The sequence below is a fragment of the Hemiscyllium ocellatum genome, chromosome 34, assembly GCF_020745735.1.
Source record: "Hemiscyllium ocellatum isolate sHemOce1 chromosome 34, sHemOce1.pat.X.cur, whole genome shotgun sequence".
Taxonomy (NCBI): Eukaryota; Metazoa; Chordata; class Chondrichthyes; order Orectolobiformes; family Hemiscylliidae; genus Hemiscyllium; species Hemiscyllium ocellatum.
In genome coordinates this window covers 1,703,809-1,728,325 of record NC_083434.1, presented here as the reverse complement: position 1 = coordinate 1,728,325, position 24,517 = coordinate 1,703,809, and positions in this window count along the sequence as shown.

Genomic DNA, 24,517 nt, shown 5'->3' with positions numbered 1-24,517 from the left:
ACCCCACTTTACATGTTTTCTGTCAAATTGACACTTATGCCATTAAATATGACAGTTGTTGCTGTAAAATAGGCCTCCATTTCTGCATCAATCCAGTCTAGAAGTTTGGAATCTTGCTGGAATTTTTTATTTTATTTTACATTTATTCATTCATTCATTGGATGTAGGTGTCCTTGGCTGAGCCAACATTTATTGCCTATCTCTATTTGTCCTTGAAGGTGATGGTGAGCTGCCTCCTTGAACCCCTGCAGTTTATTTGCCATTGGTAGAGAAACAATGCCATGGACAGTCCCTTAATTAAGGCCACACACACTTACAACTCTCGCTTTAAAATGAATTTTATCATCTGGTTAACTAAAAAAGTTGAGGAAAATGTTAAACTTGAGATTAAAGCATATTACTGCACAAGGATGAATGACAAGACAGATTTTTTTTGAACAAAAAAAGACACAGAATGAATAAACGTTAATCAGGTGGAAGAAATTGCAGCCTGACAGTAAACTAGCTAGAAATGTGAAAATGGATAGTATGAGATTCTACAGTCAATGTCCCCAAAAGAGTGAAAATTTGGAGTTTAAAAATCTTCATATTAAAAAAAAGAGCTTCTGCTAAAAGATATTGAACAGTTAAGAGAGAACTAAGAAAATCAAGGATTTTATTGTGTGGCTCAAAGACTGGTGTAGGTGGAATAGATTATGGTTCATGTAGCAGTAGCACTATTACTGTGCCAGTATTTGAAGCATACTGGGATTGGTATACGGTTTAACAAATCTTAACTAGGTTTATAGCAAGCGTTTTAAACTAATGGATGGTTGGGTGATTGGCGAACAGATCTGGAGATACATATATCCTGATTGATAGATCAAAAGAATATGGCTGTATTGCAGGGCAATTCATTAGGTAATGAAATGCAGAATGGGACAACAAGATACAAAAGTGGAAAGTATGGCTCAAAATGCAAAATTAAAGGCTCTTTCCTTGAATGCATATCCTATTAGAGAAACCAGATTGAGGGGAAATTATAAAGCATTCCTACATTGTGGAAACAGGTCCTTTCAGCCCAACAAGTCCAACCCGACCCTCTGAAGAGTAACCCAACCTGACCCATTCCCCTACGTTTACCCTTGACTAATACACCTAACTTACACAACACTGAACGCCTATGAATTTTTAGCATGGCCAATTTACCTAACTTGCACATCTTTGGATTGTGGGAGGAAACTGGAGCACCTAGTGGAAACCCATGCAGACACTGAGAATGTGCAAACTCCACGCAGACTGTTTCCTGAGGCTGGAATCGAACCCAGGCCCTGGCTCTGTGAGGCAGCAGTACTAACCACTGAGCCCCGTACCACCCAGAACAAAATAAATGAATTCATGCGAGAATAGGAGTTGGTGTATGATCTTTATAGCTGTCATGCAAACACATTACAAAGCAGAACTAAATTTTCAGAGGTATGTCCTTTTTTAAAAGGACAAGAAGCAAAAGGGGTGGTGTGGCCTTGTTAATGAGATCGAATAAGTACAAGAAGACACAGATCATTTGCATTTGGATAGGAAATAAGATTAAAAAGACATAGGGAGCTGAGAAACTACTGCCATCTAACAGCTAATACAGGAAACCAGAATACAAATTATGGAATGAATGGATTATCTGATGAAGGAGGGTTAGACAGGCTAAACTTTCTTCCATTAAAGCTTAGCAGAATGAGGAGTGACTTGATTCAAGTGTAAATTATCTTGACAAGGATTATTAGTCTTATGGGTAACTCCAGAACGAAGGGGCATAATTTTAAAATTTGGGATCGTACCTTTTTAAGACAAAAATGAAAACTTTTTTTGAAGATTGTAACTTTGGAGCTCTATTTCTGAAGATGGTGAAAGTAGGGCCATTGTATATTTAAAGGTATCTATTGTATTTTTAGACATCTAAATGTTGGGTAAGGGAATTGAAAGTTATTGGGGGTAGATGGAAATATGGAATTTCAACTGCAAGTAGATCATCCGTGATTTTATTGAATGGCTGACCTCACTTGAGCTGAATGACTTTCCCCTGTTTTGTATTCAGAAAATTATACCAGAGCAATTTAAGGATTTGAAGGAGATCTTCACATCCTATCTTGCTGATCATGCTGAGGGCAGAAATGATGGTGGAAATAGGGTTCACCAAATATTGAACACCAGCAAAGCAAAGTAGTTCAACAATAAAGTAATGAAAGAGAAATGAAAATTTAAAATTAACCAAGCAGCTGACATATAATGGGGAACAGAATCAAAATTGAAAACCATGTAGATCATCACATAATTTAAGGACTCCATGGCAACATGGAATTATGGCTACCACTTCCAAAGGTACTGTGAAATGCAAAAGACCCATGCTGGCCCAGATATAGGATAATCCATGGTCTTGAACAACCCTCCAGTTAAACAAAATGATCAAGATCGATCAGACTAGTACTCCCTTCTATGTAATTGGAGCCATTGCCAGTGATGTGCTGCCAGCAAGGGATGGATGACATTGCTTTATAGTAAGATGAAATCTTGGAAACCCATAAAGCATATTTTGGTGTCTGTGACAAATTGAGGAAATAAACTGAAAATCATCACTGAATTTAACTTATTGAGGCTTTCATCAGGAGAATGGAATCTTTTTCAATGATCTTTATAAGTTGGCAGTAAGTTATGCATACATGAATAAAGATCATGAACTGATTCAGGGCTACACAGCATCATGATGAGGTGTTGTCATTTTGCATTCAGATTATATTGCAATCAAATGAAAATTTAACACTTTTTTTTTCTTTGTGAAGACTGCAGTTTGAGCAATGGACAGATTTGGAAGTAACCTCACGTGTAGGGTTATGGGTAGGGGAATAAGGGAGGGAAACCGGAGTTTGGCACTAAGAACAAAGAAAATTTACAGCCCACAATCAGGCCCTTCGGCCCTCCAAGCCTGAACCAATCCAAATCCACTGTCTAAACCTATTGCCCAATTCCTAAGCATATGCATCCCTCTGCTCTCTACCTACTCATACATCTGTCCAGATGCATCTTAAATGAATCTACTATGCCTGCCTTTACTACCTCTGGCAATGCATTCCAGGCACCTACCACCCTCTGTGTAAAGTACTTGCCACTTATATCCCCCTTAAACTTTTCAGCCCTCACTTTGAATGTTTGACCTCTCGTTACTGAATCCCTCACTCTTCTCTCCATCTACCCTGTGTATATCCTTCATGATTTTGTAGACTTCAATCAAGTCCCCTCCTCAATCTCCTTTTTTCTAATGGAAACAATCTTAACCTACTCAACCTTTTTTCATAGCTAGCATCTTCCGTACCAGGCAACATCCTCGTAAACCTTCTCTGCACCCTCCCCAAAGCGTCTACATCCTTTTCTTAATGTGGCAGCCAGAACTGTACACAGTATTCTAAATGTGGCTGAACAAACATCGTGCACAATTTCGACATGACCTACCAGCTCTTATACTCAATACCCCATCTGATGGCACTTCAACCCCAGGGCATCAATGTGGACTTCAACATTTTCCTCATTTTCCCCTTCCCCTACCTCACCCTAGTTCCAAACTTCCAGCTCAGCACTGTCCCCAGGACTTGTCTGGACTTGTCCTACCTGCCTATCTCCTTTTCCACCTATCCACTCCACCCTCTCCTCCCTGACCTATCACTGTCATCCCCTCCCCCACTCACCCATTGTACTCTATGCAACTTTCTCTCCCCCCCCTCCCCCCTCTAGCTTATCTCTCCACACTTCAGGCTCACTGCCTTTATTCCTGATGAAGGGCTTTTGCCCAAAACATTGATTTCGCTGCTTCTTGGATGCTGCCTGAACTGTTGTGCTCTTCCAGCACCACTAGTCCAGATACTATTTGCCGCCTTGACCACTCTATCCACCTGTGCAGCAACCTTTAGGGTACAATAGACCTGAACTCCCAGATTTCTCTGCTCATCAAATTTTCCCAAGGCTCTTCCATTTACAGTATAGTTTGCTCTCAAATTAGACTTCCCAAAATGCATCACCTCACATTTGCCTGGATTGAACACCATCTGTCCCTTCTCCATCCCACTCCCCAGTCTATATTCTCCTGTATTATTTGACAGTCCCCTATGTTTTCTGCTATTCCACCAATCTTTTATGTCCTCTGCAAACTTACTGATCAGACCAACAATGTCCTTTTCCAGAGCATTTGTGTATGTTACAAACAGCAGTGGTCCCACCACTGATTCCTGTGGGACACCACTGTTCACCTTTCTCCATTTCGAGAAACTCCCTTCAATTACTTTTCTCCCTCCTCCCTCCTCCCTTCTCCCTCTCCCTCTCCTGTTGCTCAACCAGTTCTTTATCCACCTAGCTAGAACATCCTGCACACCATGTGACTTCACTTTCTCCATTAGTCGACCATGGGGAACCTTATCAAACGCCTTACGCATGACATCTACAGCCCTTCCTTCATCTCTCAACTTGGTCACTTCCTCAAAGAACACTATAAAGTTGGTAAGGCACAATTTCCTCCACACAAAACCATATTGCATATCATTGATAAGCCCATTCTTTTCCAAATATAAATAGATTTTGTTCCTCAGTACCTTCTCCAGCAATTTTCCCATCACTGACATCAGGCTCACTGGCCTGTAGTTACCTGGAATATCCCTACTACCCTCCTTGTACAGGGGACAACGTGAGCAATCCTCTGAAATGTTCAACAATGATGTGCATTATGGCTTCCTCCTTCAATATAACAATGCTGTGAAACATATGGGGTGTATGAAATCCCATGGAAGAAGCCAAGTGAGTTGGTGCAGTTTAGATTTTAGATTATTTAGTGTGGAAACAGGCCCTCCGGCCCAACAAGTCCACACCGACCTGCTGAAGTGCAACCCACCCAGACCCATTCGCCTACATTTACCCCTTTGCCTAACACTATGGGCAATTTAGCATAGCCAATTCACCTAACTCGCACATTTTAGACTGGTGGGAGGAAACTGACGGAAACCCACGCAGACACGGGGAGAATGTACGAACTCCACACAGTCAGTTGCCTAAGGCAGGAATTGGCGTTGTGAGGCAGCAGTGCTAACCACTCTGCCACCCCTGGTGTTTGGCATGACCATACAAAGAGCACAAAAAGTCTACCAAATCTGCTGTGGTGTCAACCAAGAAGAAGCACTTACACTATCGCCTCATGGCTAATGGAATGCTAGACCTTTTATCTGTAGGACTAGAATAAGAATAATAGGATTCAAAGTCCTACTTCTACCCCAGTTACAAAAGTTCTGGAGTACTTAATACATTGTATGCAGCATTTGTCTGAGAGAAAGTCGATAACAACATATTTAATAGATGATCTCCAAGTATTAAATAATGAGCAGAGTATACTCCATCTGATTTAGAAGGCAAGGGATGATTTGATCAAAAAAAATGCAGACATTGGAACTCAAATAATAACAAGTTTAGAAAAATTCAACAGGAGAAGCAGTAATGGTGGAGACAAATATTTAATGTTTCCGGTCAATACCTTAAGAATTCAAATACACGAACGATAGATTGATCAAATGGGCTGATATAATGCCAGATGGAGTTTGATTTAGATAAATGTGAGGTGTATCATTTTGGTAAGGCAAATCAGGGCAGGATGTATACACAATGATAGACTCCTGGTGAGTGTTGCCGATCAAAGAGACCTTGGGATATAGGTTCATTGTTTCTTGGAAGGTTGACAGGATAATAAAGGCAGCATTTGCCTTTATCGGTGCATTGACTGTAGGAGTTGGGATGCCATGCTTCAAGGCCACATTTGAAATACTGTGTTCAATTCTGGCCTTTCTGCCAATGGAAGTATGTTGTGAAACTTGAAAGGGTTCAATAAAGGTTTACAAAGATGTTGCCAGGGTTGGAGAGTGTGAGCTCCAGGGAGAGTTTGAATAGGCTGGGACTGTTTTGCCTGGAGCATCAGAGATTGAGGAGTGACCTTATAAAAGTTTTTAAAATCATGAGGGGAATAGCTGAGGTCTTTGTCCCAGGGTAAGGGAGTCCAAAATGAGAGGGATTAAGTTAAAGATGAGTGGAAAGATTGAAAAGGGACCTAAGGAGCAACCTTCTCAAGCAGAGGATGCTTCATGTTTGGAATGAGCTGCCAGAGGAAATGTTGGAGGCTGGTACAATTACAACATTGAAAAAGCACCTGCATGGGAATAGGAAGGGTTTAGAGGGATATGGGCCAAGTGCTGGCAAATGGGACTAGGTTTATTTAGGATATTTAGTTGGCATGGATGAGTTGGACTGAAGGGTTTGTTTGCAAGCTGTTCAACTCTGACTCTATGATTAAAAAGAGTTTTTAAGTCAGTTGAAGGGGGTCAGAAAAGAAATTGGTGAAGGCTGGGGAAGTGAAAGGCTTCAGGATGTAACAGCCAAAAAGAGTGGTGATTGATGTAATGAAGGAACAAAGACTGCATCTAAATGAGATTTGCATTGCCACACAAAATTCAAAATGAAGTGATAAACGAACCAGAAAAGAGCAACCCAGCCAAAAGAAACAGAATTGTAAAGAGCAAGATGGAGACAGATGATATGGCCTGAAATTATTGTTTTTAAAACGTGGACCAAATCATTTAAGTGGAGCAGTTGGATGTAGTTAGAGATTAATTATTTGCACTGTTTAGTAGGTCTAGAACTATAGAATTTTGTCAAATTAGAGCCAGGTGTTTCAGGTAAGAAGTTGTGAAATTTCCTGAGTCAAAGAAGTTTGGAACTATTTTATGGTGCAAACATTAATTTATAGTGAACAGTTTAAAAATGAAAAATTAATTCTGCCATTGAAAATTTCTTGTTATCAAATGTGTTAAGTAATGCAACAAAGTGGGCAGCACGGTGGCACAGTGGTTAGCACTGCTGCCTCACAGCGCCTGTAGACCCGGGTTCAATTCCCGACTCAGGCGACTGACTGTGTGGAGTTTGCACGTTCTCCCCGTGTCTGCGTGGGTTTCCTCCGGGTGCTCCGGTTTCCTCCCACAGTCACAAAGATGTGCGGGTCAGGTGAATTGGCCAAGCTAAATTGCCCATAGTGTTAGGTAAGGGGTAAATGTAGGGGTATGGGTGGGTTGCGCTTCGGCGGGTCGGTGTGGACTTGTTGGGCCGAAGGGCCTGTTTCCACACTGTAAGTCTAATCTAATCTAAAAAAAAAAGGTAATTATGTGGAATTCAGTTATAGATCAGCCACAAGCTCATTGTATTTCAAAACCGGTACAATAATGCCCCCTGAACCTGCAGGGGATATGTTCGAAGAGCTATTGTGGAAGCCTGAAACCATGGATAGGAGTGAACCCATTCATTACAATGGAAAATTTCCATTCCCAGCATGCCCCGGTCTCTAATTCTGGAAGGTTCTCTAATATGTTCAGGCTGAGGTAAACCACAGGTTTACAGCGGCAAACAATTCTCTGTATATGGCAGTCACCCTGCACAAGAGACTAAATAGCTTATTGCTGTTTGCATGTCTCAATGCCTTTTTTTGTCCAGGACACTAAACATTCCCTTTGGCCCTCATTTGTGCCAACCTTTTATCATTCTCTCAGATCAAACTTAACCTACATACCCTTCATTTTACTATCATCCATATGCCAATCCAAGAATCACTTAAATCTGACTCTATTATGACTGCTGGCAGTGCATTCCTTGCACCCAATACTCTGTGTAACGAATCTACGTCTGACATCTCCCCTAAACCTTCCTTCAATCACATTAAAATTATGCCTGCTCATGAGAGACATTTCTGCCCTGAAAAAATATCACTGGTCATCCACACTGTCTATGCCTCTCATCATCGTGTACACCTCCATCAATGCACTGCTCATGCTCCTTTGCTCCACCAAGAAATGGTAATGCCTCACTACCTTCTGCTCTAGATAATAAAGTAAGAATTCTGTGCATGTACTGAAACAGAGTTTGTGCAGAATGAATGGTTGTCATTGTATTATGAAGTGATTAGTTTTAAGGGATCTTGCTTTAGAGAGGCAAAGTCTTTGGAAACACAAGACAAATGTAGTATGGAACATAGAAACACTGGCACTGTTCTCTGGTTTACTGTAGGCTATAATGTACTGCTTTGGACATCTTAGCAAATTGATTTGAATTACATAACCAGTTAAGCCATGGAATTATTCTGGTTGATCAATGTTCTACCCATTCCTGGAATGAGAAAGATCTCATACTGTAGAAAATGAACTAGCTGTTTGTCTCAGCAAGTTTCCCTGCTTAAAATGTAAGCCATGATCCTGCCAAAAGAGCTACCACAGACTAACATGTATACAAACTGGGATTATCATACTGACACCACTCTTCACCCTCCTTGCTGTAATTCCATCCTGTATCCATGAAGCTCCAAGTGAAGTTATTTGGAGGACAAGTGGGATATTGTTCAACCTATGCTGCCATCTGTCTAGAACAGATTACATTCTGACTGCAGGATGCAGATGATACTTCTGCGCACTCCAGGCTGAGCTCCAGATCATTGTCAATGTATTTGTGGAGATGTATGAAAGAGTGGTCTTTGGCTAAACATCCACAAGACTAAAGTCCTCTTCTACCAGCCTGCTTCCACTGTGTAAAAATGTCCACTGATCATCAACATCCATGGTGAGCTATTGAACAAGGTCAGTCAATTCACACATCCTGGGAACCTTCTCTCCAGTGAGCGCAGGTATTGATAATGAAGTTCAATATTGCCTCCAGTGTGCCTGTGCATCCTTTGGCTGTCTGAGGAACAGTGTGCTTAACGATGAAAATCTTAAGCCCAGCACCAAGCTTGTGATGTTATCTGTCCTCCTTTCTCAATGTGCAGAAAACATCTCCAATTCCATTATCCGTGATGCCTCTTTGAAATCCTACAAATCCCATGGTAGGATAGTCACTCCACTTCAAATGTCAGCAGGCCAGCATTAAAGGTATTTAGAACATAGAACATAGAAAAATACAGCGCAGTACAGGCCCTTCAGCCCTCGATGTTGCGCCGACCAAAGCCCACCTAACCTATACTAGCCCAATAACCTCCATATGCTTATCCAATGCCCGCTTAAATGACCATAAAGAGGGAGAGTCCACCACTGCTACTGGCAGGGCATTCCATGAACACTCAACCCGCTGAGTACAGAATCTACCCCTAACATCTGTCCTATACCTACCACCCCTTAATTTAAAGCTGTGTCCCCTAGTAACAGCTGACTCCATTAGCGGAAAAAGGTTCTCACTGTCAACCCTATCTAAATCCCTAATCACCTTGTACACCTCTATCAAATCTCCCCTAAACCTTCTTTTCTCCAATGAGAACAGCCCCAAGTGCCTCAGCCTTTCCTCATACGATCTTCCTACCATGCCAGGCAACATCCTGGTAAACCTCCTCTGCACTCGTTCCAATGCCTCCACATCCTTCCTATAGTATGGCGACCAAAACTGCACACAATACTGCAGATGAGGCCGCACCAGAGTCTTATACAACTGCAACATGACCTCAGGACTCCGGAACTCAATTCCTCTACCAATAAAGCCCAGTACACCATATGCCTTCTTCACAGCACTATTTACCTGGGTGGCAACTTTCAGAGATCTGTGTACATAGACACCAAGATCCCTCTGCTCATCCACACTACCAAGTAGCCTACCATTAGCCCAGTAATCCATCATCTTGTTACTACTACCAAAGTGAATGACTTCACACTTAGCTACATTTGAACTCCATTTGCCACCTTTCTGCCCAGCTCTGCAACTTATCTATATCCCGCTGTAACCTGCCACATCCTCCTTCGCTGTCCACAACTCCACCGACTTTCGTGTCATCCGCAAACTTGCTCACCCAGCCTTCAAGCCCCTCCTCTAGGTCATTTATAAAAATGACAAACAGCAATGGTCCCAAAACAGATCCTTGTGGAACACCGCTAGTAACTGCACTTCAAGATGAACCTACACCATCAACTACTACTCTCTGTCTCCTTCCAGCCAGCCAATTTCTAATCCAAACCTCTAATGCACCCTCAATGCCATACCTCTGTAGTTTTTGCATTAGCCTGCCATGGGGAACCTTATCGAACGCCTTGCTAAAATCCATATACACCACATCTACTGCTTTACCTTTGTCCACTTCCTTGGTCACCTTCTCAAAGAACTCAATAAGGTTTGTGAGGCACGACCTGCCATTCACAAAACCATGCTGACAATCCTTGATCACATTATTCCTATCCAGACGTTCATAAATCCTATCCCTTACAATTCTCTCTAAGACTTTGCCCACAACAGAAGTGAGACTCACTGGCCTATAGTTACTCGGGCTATCCTTACTCCCCTCCTTAAACGTGGTCCCCTTGTTCGCTATCCTCCGGTCTTCTGGCACTATTCCCGTAGACAATGACGACATAAAAATCAAGGCCAATGGCTCCGCTATCTCCTCCCTAGCTTCCCAGAGGATCCTAGGATAAATGCCATCAGGCATATTCCTGATGAAGGGCTTATGCCCGAAACGTCGAATTTCCTATTCCTTGGATGCTGCCTAACCTGCTGTGCTTTAACCAGCAACACATTTTCAGCTCTGATCTCCAGCATCTGCAGACCTCACTTTTTACTTGTAAATGCCATCAGGCCCAGGGGACTTATCTATTTTCATCCTTTCCAGTATTCCACAGACCTCTTTCCTACATACCTCAAGGCCATCCATTCTAATCACTTGTGACTCAATATTCACATTAGCAATAGTGTCCTGTTCCTGAGTGAATACTGACTAAAAGTATTGATTTAGTGTCTCTCCAATCTCCTCTGCCTCCATGCACAACTTCCCACTACTATCCTTGACTGGACCGATACCTACCCTAGTCATCCTTTTATTCCTGACATACCTATAGAAAGCCTTTGGGTTTTCCCTAATCCTACCAACTAAGGAATTTTCATGTCCCCTTCTCGCTACTCTTAGCGCTCTCTTTAGATCCTTCCTGGCTACCTTATAACACTCAATCGCCCCAACTGAACCTTCACGCCTCATCTTTACATAGGCCGCCCTCTTCCCTTTCACAAGGGATTCCAATTCCTTATTGAACCACGTCTCCCTCACAAGACCCTTTACTCCCTGCCTGACTGGTACATACTTATCAAAGACACCCATTAGCTATTCCTTGAACAATCTCCACATATCATTTGTGTTCTTCCCTTGAAGCCTATTTTTCCAATCCACGCATCCTAAGTCATGCCTCACCGCATCATAATTTCCCTGCCCCCAGCTATAACTCTTGCCCTGCAGTGCACACTTATCCCTCTCCATCACTAGAGTAAAAGTCACCGAGTTGTGGTCACTGTCCCCGAAGTGCTCACCTACCTCCAAGTCTAACACCTGGCCTGGTTCATTGCCTAGAATAGCCTCCAGTATAGCCTCACCTCTTGTTGGCCTGTCTACATATTGTGTCAGGAAACCCTCCTGCACACATTGGACAAACACCGACCCATCTAACGAAATCGAGCTATAGCTTTCCCAGTAAAAAGTGAAGTCTGCAGATGCTGGAGATCAGAGCTGAAAATGTGTTGCTGGTTAAAGCACAGCAGGTCAGGCAGCATCCAAGGAACAGGAAATTCGACGTTTCGGGCCAGAGCCCTTCATCAGGAATCATATATAGCTCTATAGCTTTCCTAGTCAATATCTGGGAAGTTAAAGTCCCCCATAACAACCACCCTGCTACTTTCACTCTTCTCCTGAATTATCCTCGCAATACTTTCCTCTACTTCTCTCGGACTATTAGGAGGCCTGTAGAAAACTCCTAACAGGGTGACCTCACCTTTCCTATTTCTAACCTCAGCCCAAACTACTTCAGATGGCAATCTTCCTCCAATGTCCTTTCCACCACTGTAATACTATCCTTGACAAGCAATGCCACACTTCCCCCTCTTTTACCCCCATCTCTGACCCTACTAAAACATTTAAACCCTGGAACTTGCAACAGCCTGTCCCTGTTCTACCCACGTCTCTGTAATGGCCACAACATCGAAGTCCCAGGTACCAACCCACGCTGCAAGTTCACCTACCTTTATTTCTTATATTTCTGGCATTGAAGTATACACACTTCAAGCCACTTTCCCATTTACAGGCACCCTCCTTCGAGGTCGATGCCATGTTCCTAACCTCCCTACACTCCAGGTCCTGTACCCTAAAGCTACAGTCCAGGTTCCCATGCCCCTGCAAAGTTAGTTTAAACCCTCCCAAAGAGCACTAGCAAACCTCCCCCCAAGGATACTGGTGCCCCTCAGGTTCAGGTGTAGACCATCCTGTTTATGGAAGTCCCACCTTCCCCAGAAAGAACCCCAGTTGTCCAGAAACTGGAATCCCTCCCTCCTGCACCATTCCTGTAGCCACGCATTTAACTGTTCTCTCTCCCTATTCCTCGACTCTCCATCATGTGGCACGGGTAACAAACCAGAGACAACAACTCTGTTCGTTCTAGCTCTGAGCTTCCAACCTAGCTCCCTGAAAGCCTGCCTAACATCCTCACCCCTCTTCCTACCTATGTCGTTGGTGCCAACGTGGACGACGATCTGGGGCTGCTCCCCCTCCCCCTTAAGGACCCGGAAAACACAATCAGAGACATCACGTACCCTTGCACCAGGAGGCAACATACCAATCGTGAGTCTCTGTCGCCCCCGCAAAACCGCCTATCTGTGCCCCTCACTATTGAGTCCCCAAAACTATCGCTCTACCTTTCTCCACCCTTCCCTTCTGAGCAACGGGAACAGGCTCCGTGCCAGAGGCCTGAACCTTGTTGCATCCCCCCCCACAAGTATCCAAAACAGTATACTTGTTCTTGAGGGGAATGACCTCAGGGAGTCCCTGCACTGGCTGCTTCCTCCCACTCCCCCTCACTGTCACCCATCTCTCTATAACTTTCGGAGTAACTACTTCCCTAAAGCTCTGATCTATGACCACCTCTGCCTCCCGAATGACCTGCAGTTCATCCAACTCCAGCTCCAGTTCCCTTACACAGTCTTGGAGGAGCTGGAGATGGGTGCACTTCTTGCAAGCGTAATCAGCAGGGACGCTAATGGCTTCCCTCACCTCATACGTGTTGCAAGAGGAACATTGCACTGCCTTCGCTGCCATCCCTCTAAAAGGTAAACTTTAAAAACTGGCTCTAAAGAAACAAACCAGCAAAATGCAGTACTTACCTGCTTACCACAACGGGTCTTATTATTCGGTTAGAGGAGGAGGGCGGGTGGGAGGCTCTACCCCTGTAGTGCCTCGGGTTCCTCGCCTGCGCGCTTTTATAAGAAAAAAACCTTCCCAGGTAAGCTAGCGCGACACCAGCTTCCGGGTCCACTAGGCGCTTTAAAAAAAACTTTAAATTTTAGCCGTTAAAAAAAACAATGACTGGACAATACCACGACTTAAAAAAAACACCACCAGACAGCCGTTACCTGCTCCGCCGAGAGTGAGATAGGAATTTATGGTCAATCTGTCCCATTAGATTAGATTACTTACAGTGTGGAAACAGGCCCTTCAGCCCAACAAGTCCACACCGACCCGCCGAAGCGCAACCCACTCATATCCCGACCCCTACTTTTACCCCTTACCTAATACTACGGGCAATTTAGAATGGCCAATTCACCTGACCCGCACATCTTTGGACTGTGGGAGGAAACCGGAGTACCCGGAGGAAACCCACGCAGACACGGGGAGAATGTGCAAACTCCACACAGTCAGTCTCCTGAGGCGGGAATTGAACCCCCAGGTCTCTGGCGCTGTGAGGCAGCAGTGCTAACCACTGTGCCATCATGCTGCCCATTGGGGCAGGACAACTTTCACATGCCTGAAACAACTGTGAATAATGAAAAGCTCAGCAACTCTGGCAGCATCTGTGGAGAGAATCAGTTACCCTTCTCAGTGTTTAGGGATGTGTAGGTTAGGTGGATTAGTCAGGGGTAAATGTATTTAATAAGGTAGGGGAATGGATCTGGGTGGGATACCCTTTGGAGGGTTGGTGTGGACTTGTTGGGCTGAAGGGCCTGTTTCCACACTCTAGGGATTCTATATTCTATCTTAAACTAGGAGCAGAAGTAGGCTGTTCAGCCCTTTGAGTCTGCTATATGTTTCTAAAATTATCCCCCCTCTCAATGTCATATTCCTGCTTTCTCCATTTACCCTTGATACCATTAACATTCAAAATCTATCTTTATTGAATACATTAAGTGATGTGACCTCCACTGTCTTCAAGACAGAGAATTCTACAAGTTTGCTACCCTTTTGAATGAAGGAATGTTTTCTTTTTTTCTTTTATCTTGGAGGATTAAGCACAGCTAGTTAGTGTTATAGATGTTAAAGTATTTTAAGGATAATTATTCATATTGGAGTTAACAATTAAATACCCCATCACAAGAAAAACCAGAAAAGTTCACTTTCAAATTAGGATATACCTAAAAGAAGTTACCATAAAGGTCCCACTTTCTTAACATTGCCCCTCACCTGAGGTGTAGTGGCAGTTAGGTTAAGCTCACTGCCAGTCATCACTCTAATGTGAGAGCAGTCCCACAGTATCTGATTTATACCGAGAAGAGGACATGAACATGCTATTAGTTAATAGACTTAATCATTGGTGTAGGATAGCCTGCAAACAGATTTGGAAATTTCATACCCGAGTGAGAAAGGAAGGTACTTGTTATGTAGGAATACTGAAATCATCCAACTGATAAAAAGCTACAAATATCCGTATTACCCAAATAGAATCAGTAACCAGGATAAGACACACTTGAAGAAAAATGAAGCCTCTTTACTGGTAAAAGTAGTTCTTCATTTAAAGTTTTTAAGATCTTAACAAATGAGGGAATGATGAAAGGAATATCCATAAGAGTATTAAACCAGCACAAGTTATTTTATATAAAAATTCAACTTCATGAAGAAATCTTGACCATGTAATTAAGGAATAATGTTCAATGACACAGCAACAGATGAATGTGGGAAGAACTCATCCAGAGGGTTGACATCCATGTGTGCAGAGCAGGAAGAATCCAAATTAAAATCCCTTCACTAAAATATCATAAGTTTCATAGATGTTAGAAAAATTTTTTTAAATCAATTTCTCCTGTTTGGAGAAGATATCTTCCTCACTCAGGACCTTAACTAAAACTGTAAATACTGATGGATATTCTATTTAGATAATCCTAGATACATTTGCAATATTAAAATGGTATCAAACTAGATTCTTAAATTTGGTATTATATGTTTTTATTTCCAATAAAACTATACTTAGTCTATTGTTTAGTATTTTAAAACTAAAATTTGACCAGCTTAATTTGACTTTGACAACTGAAAAGAACTCTCCATTCTATATGTAAGTGAAGACACACTGGAGATAAAATTCTCAGTATATTTGGAGCAGAGCAAAAGCTAAAGCAATAACCTGCTTTATTAAAATTTAAGTAGGCTATTTGGAGGGAGGTAATATTCTCAGGCAGCTTCTTTCCCTGTGGATGGGTATGTCTATTGCAGACCCAAAGTTGAACATTATAAATTGACTAACCTGAACTCAATGGAACAATGTTTATTAGGGGAAAATCTCCTGATCAAAATTGCTTTGATTTCTTGTTTAGAACTTTTTATAGATCAATTCAGTTTACCACAATTGGCTGAACAATTGACTTACAGCAGTGGCACCAGCAGACCCCTCAACCTCACCCTGTTGCCTGAGACATGGTATACTTCAGATTTAACTCCCCATGAGTCATCATTCTTTAATAAGCACATTTAGAATTTTACAATACCTATGATAACAAATGTGAATGTAATTTGCTTTGAACAATAACATGGAAAAATGAGCAGGAAAATGTGGATTAAGAAAGTAAATTGTAATTTTTTCTTTTTTGTTACCTTTCATCACCAAGAAGGGAAAAGGATGTTTTTGATTTTGAAACTTCTTCTGATTCTACAGTGAATTTACAGGTGAGAAAAGAAATTGACTTTTTAATTTGAAATTGTCATGGATCACATAGTCGAGTTTCTTGTTGGCTCTCCCCTGTGTAACTGAGCACCTCTTGTACAAATAGCTATCAAATAAAGTTAGCAAGGAATTATATATTCTATTTTTAGCATATAATTAATTATGCAAGTTTTTTATATCTGCCCTTCATTTTGAATTAATAACATATTTGTACATTTGCGCTACATACTGTAACCATGAATGTTCCAAATTTTGAAGCCTTCAGGTCTCTGCTTAATTAAGTCAAGAACTTCACAAATTGTTTCTCATCACAACTAACCTTCCAATGAGTGTACATTGTACTTTTGTATTACATTTATATATTTTCATAATGCGATAGCCAATCCTTTGCAAAAGTAATTTGTTGCCACTAAAGACTTGTGCTGTAATCCACATTGCAACTTACAGTAGAAGGTTGAGCGATCCAAACATTATTGGTTTTTTTTTAAACTGTTCTCTTATATTGACAGTTTCTTTTTTTTTAAATAAGTTGCTTACCTGTCTGCCAAGATCTCAGATTCACTTAAATGTTATATAGCTTAAAGTTTGTTTACTTTCTCAGTCCTGTCTCCTTGTTCAGCCATCTCAGAGTCCTGCATATTGTGCTCAAACTAACAAAGCTGCATAAGAACATTTAAAGAGCAGTGTGCTCTAAATTATACCGTTCTATTTTGTTAATCCATATTTCTGCGTCAAACGGCACCTGCCCATCCTGTTTGCTTATTCATTTTCTGTAATCTTTTATGCTCCCTGCCATAATTTGGCATAACTCTTATCTGTATATGCAATATAGAGTTTGGTATTGTCAACAAATGTTATATCTATATCATTATATATATTATCTATATCGTTATATGTTTGTAAATATTGTCACTGGGCAGCAGAGAATTTCAGTATTGCAAGAAAGAGTCTTTCTGTTGTAGTTTCATCAGGACAGAATTGCAAGAATAACCAATCTTAAAGGGAACAGCATGTGCTGATCAGTTGGCAGTTGGATTCTGATTTCAATAAAATATGGCAATTATTAAGAATGCTTTAGAACATTGAACATAGAACAATACAGCACAGAACAGGCCCTTCGGCACATGATGTTGTGCCGAACATCTATCCTAGATTAAGTACCCATCCATGTACCTATCCAATTGCCGCTTAAAGATCGCCAATGATTCTGACTCTACCACTCCCACGGGCAGCGCATTCCATGCCCCCACCACTCTCTGGGTAAAGTACCCACCCCTGACATCTCCCCTATACCTTCCACCCTTCACGTTAAATTTATGTTCCCTTGTAACACTCTGTTGTACCCGGAGAAAAAGTTTCTGACTGTCTACTCTATCTATTACTCTGTTCATCTTATAAACCTCTATCAACTCACCCCTCATCCTTCGCCGTTCCAACGAGAAAAGGCTGAGAACTCTCAACCTATCCTCGTACGACCTATTCTCCATTCCAGGCAACATCCTGGTAAATCTTCTCTGCACCCTCTCCAAAGCTTCCACATCTTTCCTAAAGTGAGGCGACCAGAACTGCACACAGTACTCCAAATGTGGCCTAACCAAAGTCCTGTACAACTGCAACATCACTTCACGACTCTTGAATTCAATCCCTCTGCTAATGAACGCTAATACACCATAGGCTTTCTTACAAGCTCTCGCCACCTGAGTGGCAACTTTCAAAGATCTATGTACATAGACTCCAAGATCCCTCTGTTCCTCCACCTGACTAAGAACCCTACCGTTAACCCTGTATTCCGCATTCTTATTTGTTCTTCCAAAATGGACAACCTCACACTTGGCAGGGTTGAACTCCATCTGCCACTCCTCAGCCCAGCTCTGCATCATATCTAAGTCCCTTTGCAGCCGACAACAGCCCTCCTCACTGTCCACAACTCCACCAATCTTCGTATCATCTGCAAATTTACTGACCCACCCTTCGACTCCCTCTTCCAAGTCATTAATAAAAATTGCAAACAGCAGAGGACCCAGAACTGATCCCTGCAGAACTCCACTTGTAACTGGGCTCCAGGCTGAATATTTACCATCTACCACCACTCTCTGACTTCGACCGGTTAGCCAGTTTTCTATCCAATTGGCCAAATTTCCCTCTATCCCATGCCTCCTGACTTTCCGCATAAGCCTACCATGGGGAACCTTATCAAATGCCTTACTAAAATCCATGTACACTACATCCACTGCTCTACCCTCATCCACATGCTTGGTCACCTCCTCAAAGAATTCAATAAGACTTGTAAGGCAAGACCTACCCTTCACAAATCCATGCTGGCTGTCCCTAATCAAGCAGTGTCTTTCCAGATACTCATAAATCCTATCCCTCAGTACCCTTTCCATTACTTTGCCTACCATAGAAGTAAGACTAACAATATAAATTTCAACATGCCCTTCCTTTTCTCCTTAGACTTCAAAATAATGATTGAATACTGGACAAGCAGTGTCAACCTTTTAGAAATATGAGCCAAGTTATTCCAAGAAATTCTGATCATCAAAGTGCTTAGTAATGCCATCCTGTGATATTAAACTAATTATTTTTAGATGCTGAATTTAGATTAACAATTGAAGATTCTCTATTTCATCTTGTGCTTTTGAAGATGAGACTGACTTTTATTCTAGTTTTGACCCATTTTCTTTCTGCACAATTTTGAAAAAATTATTATTTGACCCTCCAGCAGTTCTTACATTTTCTTCAGGATCCTTCAAGAGAACACCTTTGACCAACAGTTTCTGCGTGATTGGGCATTTTCTTCTCTGAACAATCTTCCTCTATTTTTGATTACTCAATATTATCATCGCTCTGGAAATTGTTGCAGTGCTTGTGCCATTTGGTTATTATCCATTATAAACTTTCCTCCTTTATCATCCAATTAATATAGGAAGCCTTTGTATTGGTTTTGTTTCTCTAAGACAATCAAGGACTTTGAATATGTCTTTTTATGCTTTTTGTTTTCTATTTATCTTGATTTTATTATTTGCTTGAGAAGCAAATGAACACTTTAAACAATTGTTACAAACTTGATTTAATCACATTAGCCATCAATGAAACAGTACTTTAAAAATACTGACTCTCCCACAATTTTTTTTTCATTTCCTTAAATATTTATGCATTTCATATACTTTTGGTCTTTGGTTTAACTTGTCAATTTCTCCTCCTTGATTTGGATGATTGATTGTTAGCCCCATGCCTTTCACTCCTTGTTTATCCTTGACTTGCTACTTGTCCTGTTTTTAGATGTACTTGTAGTCATAAGCAGAATTTTACCAGCTCCATATAAATAGTAGGATAAGAGACAGTGGCTGGGAAACTGGGGGCACGTGAAGTTGTTTTCCTGAGTTAGACTGCCTGACACTGGAATATTGAAGTGTTTTCTCCAAACAGTGGAAGCAACCAGAGAAAGATGACTGAAGTGAAGTGCTGGCCAGCAAAGATCAATGAAGGTCATACTAACAGAACCTCAATAAATATTACTGAACTACCTTTCTACCTTTCTCCCCATGCTATTAATTCCAATCCCCTCCCCTCAACTGGCCAAACAACGATCCCAATGACCTTTTACCCCATTGTCCAAGGTGGAGTTGATAAGGGGATTAGAGCTTTAATTGGTAATGTATATTCGTGGTTTCCTTCCTTTCATTCTTTTTCATTCTTTTCCTTTCCTTCCCCACCCTGCCATAACAAATTGAGTCTAATTGTTTCTGATAAAGAATGATTCTTGATCATTAAAAAAACATGGTGCACACTTCTATCAGTCTGTGTCTGGCAGTTTGGGGAATTTGCGAACTACTTTAACTTTCATGATTACTCTGGCAACATTTGGTTTGATCTTCTAGCATGCTGCTGCAGTGAGCCATAATACCTTATATTTCTGAACTGTTGTTCTCCAATTGTACAGCTTCCCCTGTAACTCCAATTTCCATACTTCTCTTTTCCTTTGGTGCATTTTTGACTCTTTTTTTTCCCTTTTGTATCCATCATTAAATAAGCCAATGGCTTGCACAGCTCCTTTTGACTATATTCACTCCCACACTGCTTCCTGTTTTGTGTTTTTAGTTTCTGCATCTTCATCTCATTAGTTCTGTAAATGCAACTTTCCACAGAAATATTTGTAAAATGTTTTCTGTTTTCTTAATTTAGAAAGCCCCCACACTGCTACAAAGTAATTGACTGGGCCTTGACCAGATTTGTTCCATTTCCATTTTCTGTCGTCTTATAGAGTCATAGAGATGTACAGCACAGAAACAGACCCTTCGGTCCAACCCACTTCTTGTCTTCTCCTCCTCTCCGAGAATTACAATAGAATTGCTCTCTTTGCCTTCAATAGCACCAGCCTTGACAGTTTAATGGAAATTTTTTTTGTCATTTCCGCATCTTTCTGTGTACAATCCCCATGAAACTTCCTCCACCTCCCTTTTCAGCCCCTTTTGAAGGGGCCATTCCTCTGTAATGCCATAATCTTTGAGGTTAGGGCCGATCAGAGTAAGTGGAAGGAACTTGTGTCCGGAGTTGGTCAAAGTAGGGGAGGTCCTTAATGAATACTTTGCTTCGGCATTCACTACTAGGAGAGATCTTGATGTATGTGAGAATAACGTAAAGCAGGCTGATATGCTCAAATGGGTTGATAATAAGGAGGAGGATGTGCTGAAAAATTTGAAAAACATAAGGTAGATGAATCCCCAGACCAGACTGGGTATGCCTAAGGTCGCTACAGGAAGCGAGGGAAGAGGTTGCTGCACCTTTGGTGATGATCTTTGCATCCTCACTCTCCACTGGAGTAGAACCAGATGATTAGAGGGTGGAAAATGTTATTCCCTTGTTAAAGAAAAGGAATAGGGATAATCCTGGGAATTGCATACCAGTCAAGTCTGTGGTGTGCAAATCATTGGGATGATTCTGAGACCAGGTTTATCATTATTTGGAAAAGTGTAGTTTGATTAGAGATAGTCAGCATGGCTTTGTGAGGAACAGGTCATGCCTCACAAGCCTTATTGAATTCTTTGAGGGTGTGACAAAACACATTGAAGTTGAGCAGTGGATGTGGTGTACATGGATTTTAGCAAGCCTTTGATAAATTCCCCATTCGTAGGCTCATTAAGAAAGTAAGGAGGCAAGAGATACAGGGCAATTTGGCTGGCTACTTACAGAATTGGCTGGCCTATAAAAGACAGAGGGTGATAGTAGATGGAGAGTATTCAGCGTGGAGCTCAGCAAACAGAGGTGTTCTGTCGGAATCTGTTCTGGGACCTCTGCTCTTTGCGATCTTTATAAATGACTTGGATGAGGAAGTGAAAGTGTGGGTTAATAAATTTGCCGATGACATGATGGTTGGTGGAGTTGTGGAGGGCTGTTATAGGTTGCAACAGGACATTGACAGGATGCAAAACTGGGCTGATAAGTGGCAGATGGAACTCAATATGGAAAATGTGAAGTGATTCACTTTGGAAGGTCAAATTTGAGTACCGGATTAAAGGCAGGATTCTTGGCAGTATGGAGGAACAGAGGGTTCTTGGTGTCCACATCCATAGATCCCTGAAAGTTGACACCCACGGTGATAGGGCTGTTAGGAAGGCATATGGTGTGTGGCTTTCATTAGCAGGGTGATTGAGTTCAAGAGCCACAAGGCTATGCTGCAGCTCTATAGAGCCCTGGTTGGACCACACTTGGAATATTGTGTTCAATTTTGGTTGCCTCATTTTAGGAAGGACTGGGCACAGAGGAGATTTAACAGGATGCTGCCTGGACTGGAGGGCATATCTTAAGAAATTTTGAGTGATCTATGGTTTTCTCATTGGAGCGAAGGAGAATGAGAAATGCCTTGATAGAGGTGTAGAAGGTAATGAGAGGCATAGATAGAATGGATAGCCAGACCTTTACCAAGGGCAGAAATGGTTATCATGAGTGGGCATAATTTTAAGGTGATTGGAGGAAAGTTTAAGGGAGATGTGAGAGGTAGGTTCTTTATACAGAGTGGTGAGTGCGTGGAATGCACTCCTGGCAGTGGAAGTAGAGTCAGATACATTAGGGACATTTAAGCGACTCTTAAATAGGCACATGAGGTATAGTAAAATGAAGGATATGACGGTTAGTTTGATCTTGGAGTATGATAAAAGGCTGGTACAACATCAAGGGCTAAAGGGCCTGTACTATTCTATGATCTGTATGTAATCTGTTCTGCTAGAACAGCATGCCCTCTGGCTTAGCCTTCCCATACAGTACAAAAATGCAATACCTCTTTAACACCTTTTCACTAGGCCCTTGTAAAGTAATTCCAGATGTAACAGCAGTATACGATACTTTCAGTTTACTCTACTCCCTCCCCAAAATAGATAATGACTTTGCAAAAGACTTCAACCCAGGTGCCTTGCATGTCTATCTTCAGTTATTTTAATTCAGTCCATTCCCATTTGGTCTTCGGCTTCCAGTGTTTTAGTGAGCTCAGCATAGGTTTGCAGGACAGTATCTCTTATTTTGAGAAGGCCATTTGCAGCCTTCTGGAGTAGTCATGGACTTCAGCAATTTCAGATATAACGTCTACCCTATTTTCGGTCCTGAGGAAGAGTCACTCAACCCGGAATGTTAACTCTGAGTTCTCTCTACAGATGCTGAGTTTTTCCAGCTATTTCTGTTTTTGTTTCTGATTTACAGCATCTGCATTTCCTTTTAGTTTTTGGATTTGTAATTGTCCTTTTTAAAGGGCCCACATTACATTTAACCCATGATACCTTTGCTCACTCCTCTATTCCCAACAGTCCCCTCACCCCCAAGGCACCTTCCCATGTATTTATAGAACACCTACCAGTTTATCTTCTCCCTCTTCACTAAGGCCCCAGAAATACCTTGCAGGTGAGGCAGCAATTTACCTGTACTTTATTCAATTTATTCTGCTGTATTTGTTGTTCAGTGTGTGGTCTCTTGTATATTGGGGAGATGAAATGCAGGCTGTGTGCTTTGCAAAACACTTCATTTTGATTCATAAAATAACTGAACTTCCATTTGCCTGTCATTTCAACACAGCACTTTGTTCCTACACCAACATTTCTGTCACAGGCCTCATGTAATGTCCTGGCAAGCCTTTGTTCAAGCTCAAACCTCATTTTATGCTTGGGGTCATTGAGGACTTGACATCAAGTTCAAAAACTTTACCATATGATTCCAACCTTCCATGTTTTCTATCTACCTTCAGAGTGTCTAGTCATGTTTTGATCATGGGTGGTTTCAGAACAGCCTACCTATTTGCTCCTCTTCTTACTGCTCGTTATCACTTATTCAATGACTCTTCTGTCCTGGCCTACTATCGATTAATTCTGTTCTCCGCCTACCTTTTATGTTTCTGTCTGTGTCTAGGCTCCATCTTCACCTCTTTCTTTATTTCCTCCACCTGCCCTGTTTTCAACACGACGACTCTTCTTCCCCACCCCCCCCCAAAAAAAATTTGTCTTCAGCATAAATACAATTTTTGTTCCTAGATGCTATCTATTCTGATGAACAGAACCAGACTCTCAACATTACTCTGCCTTCTCCTAACAGCCGTTGGCAGACCCGAGTTTCACTAGAATGTTTTTATTTCAGATCGCCGGTATCTGCAATTCTTTCATTTTTTTCTTTTAGCCCATGATTTTTCTCCTCATACATGTAGAAAGTGTTTAGTATTTATATTTGATGTCCCTTGCAAGTTTTTCTCATTTCCTTTTCACAGCTTTTTTTTTCTTTAAACGGATGCAGTTGTACTGCGATTTTGAATGTTTTACCCTGATATGATGCTAACTCTCAATGTATGCACTTACTAGAAATCTTTGATATTAAGGCACTAGTTGCAGTGCAGTGTTAGCTAGGCTACATTATCCACGTGCCAGATACCAGATTTCCAAAACAAGCTCTCTCTTATGAGCTTTGCCAAGGCAAGTGGTTAACAAAAGGGTGGAAGAATTCTTTGTCTCCCTGAAAAAAATGCGATATCTCCATTGACTCATGGAAATCTCTAGCTTGACAATTCTCCAATTTGGAGAGTTGGCTTTCATGAAGAAGCAAATCTTGCTCCTGATTGAGACCAACTGCAATCGTTTAAACCTGGACAGCGGAAAAAAACATTTAATGGAGATGAGAATTTCCAATGTGAATCACTTTGGTTTACTTTGATTTTCTATGGCTTTGTATTTCCCGTAGACCAACATACTAAAAATAAATTGGACAAGTAAAAGGGTGACCAATATAAAGGGGCAAAAAATCCGTACAGCACTTTTGTCCTCTAATTGTTTCACCTTCAACTCCAGGTTACCAATTAAAACTATAAATGAAGAAGCTTCCAAAGTTTGAGCAAATTAGTATTTACCAATCCCGATGGAGGAGAAATTGAACTATTGCAATCAAGTACTGTACAAACACTAACTCCACTTACTAGCATTTGCAGTTTCAATGTCTATAATGACTTATTGGGTCTCTGATGTAAGATCTAGCTTTCAAAATAGCTGCACATTTTCCTTCACCTTTTGGTACCTGAT